This window comes from Parasteatoda tepidariorum, chromosome 6, assembly GCF_043381705.1.
Source record: "Parasteatoda tepidariorum isolate YZ-2023 chromosome 6, CAS_Ptep_4.0, whole genome shotgun sequence".
In the NCBI taxonomy this organism is placed as follows: Eukaryota; Metazoa; Arthropoda; class Arachnida; order Araneae; family Theridiidae; genus Parasteatoda; species Parasteatoda tepidariorum.
In genome coordinates this window covers 59,231,875-59,241,384 of record NC_092209.1, presented here as the reverse complement: position 1 = coordinate 59,241,384, position 9,510 = coordinate 59,231,875, and positions in this window count along the sequence as shown.

Below are 9,510 nucleotides of genomic sequence, written 5' to 3'. Positions count from 1 at the left end.
GATTTTGTTACTCCGTTTTCGGGACATTGAATAATAACAATTATACACTTTAAAAAAAGGTAAACTGTTGTGTACAAAAGTTGGTATTCCTTCACTGGCTACATAAAATGGAGCCAAATTTTACCATATTTTGGTGTTTTTACTAGCTCCAAATATCAGTAAAAAGTTGCACCAAAGGTAGGTGTTTTGAAAAAATAAAACACCTATTTTTTTCTTTCTTTTTATAAAACCATAAAAAAGGTTGCACCATTATTAGGTACTTTTAAAGCGCTCAAATGTAAGCCCATGTATCTATTTACCGTAACAAAACTATTTACCAGAAGTAGATTATTTTATGACATACCTCTATCCATTTTATACCGCCAGCCAAATTTAAAAAGGCAACTTAAAAGAAATGATTTTTAATTAATGCAAATAAAACATTTACCTACCTAAATAAGTTGATACTTGAAACAACATAGCATTAGTCATCCCGATACACCGAGACCGAGTAACAAAGAAAACATGATGTCGTAAATAAATATCATTCAATTTACAGTCACCATCAAAATTTTGTGTCTTTTACCAAATTTTTCTGCAGTCAGTTGCCCCATGGAAGTATTTCTCGATCACAATTTATGGTGTAACTAAAATAAAATGATCTTTCAATTAAGTAAACTTTGGGATAACAAGAAACTTTGCACCAAATGCTCGTTAAAAATTTACCGAGGTTTTTTACTGCGTAGCCGTTACATTTATTGAAAATAGAAATTTTTTGCATTCACTCCTAAGAAAGAGAATTAAAATTAATCTATATATATAATCTCTAAAATATCTAGTAATATCTAAAATTATATATATANCATATGTATATATATCACATATGTATATATATCACATATGTATATATATCACATATGTATATATATCACATATGTATATATATCACATATGTATATATATCACATATGTATATATATCACATATGTATATATATCACATATGTATATATATCACATATGTATATATATCACATATGTATATATATCACATATGTATATATATCACATATGTATATATATCACATATGTATATATATCACATATGTATATATATCACATATGTATATATATCACATATGTATATATATCACATATGTATATATATCACATATGTATATATATCACATATGTATATATATCACATATGTATATATATCACATATGTATATATATCACATATGTATATATATCACATATGTATATATATCACATATGTATATATATCACATATGTATATATATCACATATGTATATATATCACATATGTATATATATCACATATGTATATATATCACATATGTATATATATCACATATGTATATATATCACATATGTATATATATCACATATGTATATATATCACATATGTATATATATCACATATGTATATATATCACATATGTATATATATCACATATGTATATATATCACATATGTATATATATCACATATGTATATATATCACATATGTATATATATCACATATGTATATATATCACATATGTATATATATCACATATGTATATATATCACATATGTATATATATCACATATGTATATATATCACATATGTATATATATCACATATGTATATATATCACATATGTATATATATCACATATGTATATATATCACATATGTATATATATCACATATGTATATATATCACATATGTATATATATCACATATGTATATATATCACATATGTATATATATCACATATGTATATATATCACATATGTATATATATCACATATGTATATATATCACATATGTATATATATCACATATGTATATATATCACATATGTATATATATCACATATGTATATATATCACATATGTATATATATCACATATGTATATATATCACATATGTATATATATCACATATGTATATATATCACATATGTATATATATCACATATGTATATATATCACATATGTATATATATCACATATGTATATATATCACATATGTATATATATCACATATGTATATATATCACATATGTATATATATCACATATGTATATATATCACATATGTATATATATCACATATGTATATATATCACATATGTATATATATCACATATGTATATATATCACATATGTATATATATCACATATGTATATATATCACATATGTATATATATCACATATGTATATATATCACATATGTATATATATCACATATGTATATATATCACATATGTATATATATCACATATGTATATATATCACATATGTATATATATCACATATGTATATATATCACATATGTATATATATCACATATGTATATATATCACATATGTATATATATCACATATGTATATATATCACATATGTATATATATCACATATGTATATATATCACATATGTATATATATCACATATGTATATATATCACATATGTATATATATCACATATGTATATATATCACATATGTATATATATCACATATGTATATATATCACATATGTATATATATCACATATGTATATATATCACATATGTATATGTATATATATCATTAAAAATTATTACAGTTGAATACGTTGCAATTTCAACCATTTATGTTGAAACTACAGTGCATTATTTTTTTCACGTAATTTTTAAAAAAATTATTTTAATAAACTAATTAAAATGATAGTGTTTTACTAAAATGCTTCGATAGGAGTGAGCAAATCCATTTATTAACTGAGCGTACGCATTTCCTTGTTCATACATGCTCACGTCTGCAAGCCGCACTTGACTTATTATGGTGTACTTTTTACATTTTTCCAAAAATCAATTCCAAATTTTGGTACAATAATCTTAAGAAAATAACCTATCAAAAAATGCAATATATCTTTTCATATTTCTGTTTGTTTTTTTTTTTTTTTTTTTTTTTTTTTTTAAATTTTACTGTGTTGTTTCCTCTTAAACATGCATTTCTGATTTTTTTTTTTCACGGGCAATATGATTAATCAATTTGCATTAAAAAAAGTTTTTATAAGTTCATTAAAGTTTTGTGTGTGCCTTTTAAAAGCTTTTTTGTGAAAAGTGAATACTTTTAATATATCATACATTTTTCTATTAATACCCTTCATTCATCCCACTCTTTTCTTTCAGCATTGATAATGGTACTTATTTAAAGTACCAAAACTGCTGCCTGCCTTTGAATTATTTTTATTTGTGCTTTTTGTTTTATACTTTATTGTATCACAATATTTATTTCCTCAAGTGCTGTAAAACCCTTCTTCGTTATCAAAAGATTTGTATTTTATAAACTTTAATTGTTATTGTTGTTGTTGTCGTCGACCATTAAGACAGTGTGGGTGCGATTGTTCTTATATAAACTTTAACTCACCAAATAAAATTGCTGAAAATCTCCATAATCACAATACAATACCTATTTTCTTACGATAATTGCAAAAAAACTATAATATTAGAAATGACCTGAATTTAGTAAGATAATTGCATCCTACTTTTTTCAAGATCAGAAATTATAACTCGTACAATGAATAACTGTACTTCTCTTCTGTTTTCTCGTTGGATAGCCGAATTGCACTAAAAATGCGTAAATATTTTTCAGGTTTGAAGAAATTTTCAACATTTAAGGTATTAAATTAATTTTTTTTTAATTTATATCTAGATTAGAGCTAAGCCAAATTCAGCAAAAGTAAAACTTGGTGGTGAGTTTATTTTTGATTATATTTTTAATGATTTCCGGAAATTCTCCCCCCTCCCCTCCAAAAAAAGCCGTAACAAAAATCAAAATATTATTCTCTGGTAGAAATCAAATGCAACAGGATTTTAATTTTTAAAATTTCTAAAGATTTTTTTTTTTTTTACTCATTAGCTTTTGCTTTTGTTAGCATAGAAATTTTATTCTCCTTAATTTAAATAAAAATAACTATTTGAGGAACTAAAAGTTCCCACACCAAAGAATGACGCATCCAAATGTAATGAATTTAATTTTTAAAAAAAATTGGAAATTTTAACTATTTATTAAATATCATAGCTACCTGGTGAGTTTATTATTAATAATAGATATTTATAACAACTAAAAAGAAATTCTGATATATTTTTTTCGATACATGAGTTTTATGATGATAATAATGCTTTTTTACCATAAATCCTTTTCATGAGAAAACTTCTAGATTTCTTTTTCTTACGTTATTGAAAGAAAAAAAAAGCTATTTGGGAAGAAAAAAAATAAGCAAGCGAAAAATATTTCATTCACTCAATAAAAGATAATTAACAATGAATTATTTCAGTTTTATTCGTATTCAGCAGATGGCAGCATCAAACTTGTAAAATATCAATTTGAAGTGCTAGATACGTTAGATTAAATAAGCACTTCCTGAAGTATAAAATTTTTGAAAAAATAACATTTGTTGTTGTTGCTTCCAATCCCTCACAATTTAGCCTCGGCTATATAAAATCCATGAGTCCAAACACTCAGGCAGAATCACACATCACACTAAAATTGGTCGCAAGAGAAAATCCTCCAAGAAAAATTTCGCGCATTCAAGAATGTGTTCCGGGCTTGCAGGTTTTAATTTGCACTTGCTTCATGTCAGAAAAAATTTACTAATTTATTTATTTTAAAGATGGATTAGAAATTATTAAATTTAGGAAATAAGAGAAATTTATAATATTTGAAATAAATAAATAATACTTAAACTATAATAGTGATTCAATCAAAACACGTCTTAACTTGAATTTAAAAAAAAGATAACAAAACTCGTATCTGACTAGCAAAATGAATTTTTTTTCTTAAACCTAACAAAAAACTCAGATTCTTTTCGGAAAATATTTAAAATCTATAAAGGAAAATAATATAAAAATCAAAATAAGATCTTTGTCTTCGCTTACCAAATATTCACACTCCTCTTGGTGTAGCGCTATTCTTATATTTAGTGCTGCCATCTTGTAGATATTTTTCCAGTTACAAAAATATACTCTAAAAGTTACTTGAAAAAACCATATAGTGCGAACAACAGGAAAAAGCAAAACTACTAATATCTAATTATATTTCTAATTAAATTAGTTTTATTTATTTGTTGGAAACTATTTCGTTTTTAAACAAACTAGGTAGTAAAATAAAAGTTTTCGCACAAAGACTTCTTGTACAATTATTTATATTTTTAATGCACAAATAAAGCATTGTGATTCAAATGAAATATGAGACAATTACACAAAATTCTGAATATATTACCCCATCATAATAAAAATCAAAAATATATGTGCAATATACAGCAATAAAATTTATTTTATTGGTAGAATTGGGGTGAACCGATATACCAGAAACCTCTATTTCAGAAAGATTTCTATTGCATTTTTAACCTGTCAGCTAGGAACCGGAGCCAATTCATTATAAAAATACAAAGGAATAAAATTGAAAAATTCAGGATTTATTAAAAATTGAAGAGACGGATTGGAATTTTTCAGGAATAAATTAATTGTGCAAAGTATTATTATTAACTGTGCAAAGTATTATAATTAAGTGTGCAAAGTATCATAATTAATTGCGCAAAGAATTGTCAGGAATAAATTAAATGTGCGAGATACAATTGACTTATTGAAGTAGGTAACGTGATTATTAACTTACTTTTCTAAAAATATTTTGCAAAACTTCAATGTTTGTCAGAAAACTTACTTACTAACGAAAATTGTTATAATATAAGATTAGCATTTAAATAATTAAATTAAGAAAAAAATGCTAAGCACGCATTAAAAAGGCAATTTCAAAAAAACCAATGAAGTATTCCAATCAAATCAATTAAAACAGTGACCACTCTCTATTCCTACTCTATCTTCATTTTTTTTTTCTAAGTCTGGTGAAATAGTGGAAAACTACTATTGTACTAAACAAATTTAAAACACTGCAGCACTAATGTCCCATTTTGATTTGTTAGAATTTGGGGCAATTGCGGAAAATTATAACGCATTTTTAAAAAAACTGCAGCACTAATCTTCTATTTTCCTTTGTTTGAGTTTAGTGCAATTGTGGAAAATTATAAAATTTCAAAAAACTGCAGCACCAATTTTCCATTTTGATTTGTTTGGCTTTGGGAGAATTGAGAAAAATTATAAAAATTTTGAAAAATGTATCACAAATCCTCCATTTTTATTCGTTGAAGCTTTGTACAATTTTGGAAAATTTGAAAAAAAACTGTAGCACTAATCTACCATTTTGATTAATTTGAGGTTTTTGCAATTGTTAAAAATCTCTGCATATAAATCTTGCATGAGAGAGGAATTATGAACGACCAACACAAAATGCCACTATGTTATCATAAATGTAGAAAAATTTTCCCATTTTTAGAAGTACTTTTGTCAAAAAAAGAAAGATTTTGCTAAGAAAGGTTTTTCTTGGGGATTTTTTTTTAATACCTCTGAGAAATTTTGACTCAAGCTTCATTTATTTATTTTTTTCTTGAAAAGGTTAAAAAAATATTTAAAATGTTAAGATTTCTTAAAATTACTAAGCCTAGCTAATATTTTGATTAAATTATGAATCAAAAATTATTCAGCAGAAGAATTATTTGGGGATATTTTATATTCTAAAACAATATAGATATACCTATAAAAGCATTTTATTTTTAATGAAAGAAATTTTGAGAAATAAATTTAACGTTTGATACGTTTTTGAAGCTAAAACCGTTAATTCGTTACTTGTTGCATGAGAAAAGTTAAGTGATTATGTCTAACAGTGTGATTCAAATCAGATTTAATTATATATCTGTTAGCGACCTCACGCACCTGATTGTCTTCTGAAATGCCACGATTTACCTACGATGACGTCACTTGCAGGTATCCAATAAGGTATCGGAAAATATAAATGCTCAATCCAGCTACTAGCTACACCGATTTCCTTCCTGAAAATAAAATAAAACTTAAAAATAATAAAGCAGAAAACGATTAGCACGCGTTATCATTAACTAAAACTAATATTTCACTAATTTAATTCTCCACTATTTCAGTAATTTTATTTCAATAATCTAAAGTATACCAGCTATTACGTTGGGAACCGTGAAATAATGAAATAAAAAGATGTATAAATACATGAATAGATTGAACAGATTTTTTTGAAAAGAAAAAAAATTTTTCATCGATTTTCGAACTCGATTGAAAATCTTTCATCGTTACTTACGACAGTCTTTCATCGGAAGAGCAAGTAATTGCTTGTGACGCAAATAACATGTTATTTGTGAAAAAAAATTAAACAAACTAACTGTCAACACAAATTTAAAGAAGCTGATTAAAAGATGGATAGAAAAACATGTAAATTGATGCGTTGTCTAAAATAGAAATCAACTTAAAAGATTTTCGAACACTTGTTTTTTTCTTCTTTTTTTTCAGCTATATTAACGTGAGAACTTTTTAAATGCTAAGTTCTTGCTTGATTTACTCGAGCTTGCTTCTAAACAGTTAGCATAAAAGCATATTTATGAAGAATGTATACGGATATAAACGAAATAAAAAATAATAATAAAAATTAAAAACTGATTATTTTTTCAATTATATTATTTTATTAATGTAAAATGCTACGAATTCAATGAAAATATTAAGTTGAAAGAAAAAAATTCTTAAAACTATGCTTTTCAAGCAGATTAAAAAGAAGAAAAAAATTATTTTATTTCTGGTACCAAAAAAAAAAAAAAATATTTTCCAGTTATATATCATTTCTCTCTCTTTAGTCCGCTTTAAGTAACAAAAATTATTTTATTGTTTTCTTCTTTTCAGTTTTGTGCCTGTAAGTTCAGTTATGTCGGAAACTGACTGATGAAAAGTTTTGCTTGTAGCTATCAAGAAACGATTGAGACTTATAGTGTCGTCCAGCACCGAGCTCCACTTCAAGCCAGTTGGAAAATGATCGAAATTTTCATTTGTTACACATAAACTCGGCCCCGATTTGCAACTGAAATCTGAGCACTCTAGTTAAGCGGAAAGTTTACCCTATTTCAATTGTGATAATATTCTGATTGCAGAAGAAAGAAATATTTAAAACGTGTATTGTTATCAATAACAAAGCTTCCGTTGAAATAAAACCCTTGCTAGTTGGAAAGAGGTCTAAATTTTGATTGCAAGATTGATTTACATGCACAACTCTTACGCATGCAAAAGCAAGTTAAATAAAGCGTTACAGTGATTATACAATCCTTGTATCATTCCTACAACGGTTTAAATCCTGGAACTTTTTACTTCATTTGAAAAAGTTGCAAAATCCTTAAAAATTTAAGGGCAAAAAATTTTAAATTATAAGAATTTTCTAAGGTTTGTGTTAATTGAAATATTTGATGGTTTCAAATAAATTAGTTAAATATTTCAGCAAATTAACACTCTTTTTAAATCTGTGGGAGAATACTTCCTAGTAAAACCTAAAGATAAAAATACTTAATAACAATCGCAACGTATTTTTTTCCATATTGCTTACGGACCGCAGAGCCATCTGGAAATACAAAAAGGAAACATTATTTAATTTATACCTTATTGTAAACTCCTTACAGTTTATAATTTAGTGCATCGTAATTTTTTTGTTTTCAGTTTATTTATATTTTTATTTAATTTTGTTCTATAATAACTTGCAATATTTTGAAACAATCTTACAGACTTTCGGGATCTAGGAATTTTCCATGCATGATTCTCAATATTTTCTGTCAAACGTACGTATTTTTAATGTGCTCATATTCTTGACATCCTAATGAAAAAACTTACAATTTTTTTTTATTATTAAAAGAATTGTTATGTTATTCTCTTTATCTTAGTGCAATCCTTGCTTTTATTTTAATCATGAAACACATGAAAATTTCAAAATGAGAACAAATAGATCTTTATAATTATTTAACGACTTAAGCGGATCCAATTTTGGCTCACGACCCCAGCATCTCCAGTCAATAGACGCTAAAATAAAGAATAATTCTTTCAATCTTCTGTTTCCATAGTTTACAGATTTTAAGCAATACATCTGCTGTTGCTTGCAAATGATTACCATGAATACAAGAACTAACAAATTGATAAAACAATAGCAAACGATAAATCACGTAACATATCTTTCCTTTAATCTCAAATACTGTTCCATCTATCAGAATATCTTATCACTTGGTGAAAAGCTGAGCAACATCATTACTAACAAGATTGATAAGTTATCCTGTAGGCATGAAAGTTTTAGATTAGCTTTGACAGATGATTCATAAGCTTTTTTTACCGATTGTATAAAAGTTTTGTCAGTTACTACACGCGGTTTTTTAAATATATATATATATATATATATAGGTCAATTTAGATTTTCTGAGCTATTCACTAAAATTTAGGAAAATTCGTTGCGTTTGTGTATATGCATTTCCTGTGTGTCTACATAGGCGCAAGCCAGGCCCTGTTTACCCTATACCAGGGGTGGCGAACCTATATGCACCAACGTGCCATTTTTTTAAAAAATTGTTTAATGAGGTCATAGACGTGCCGTCAAA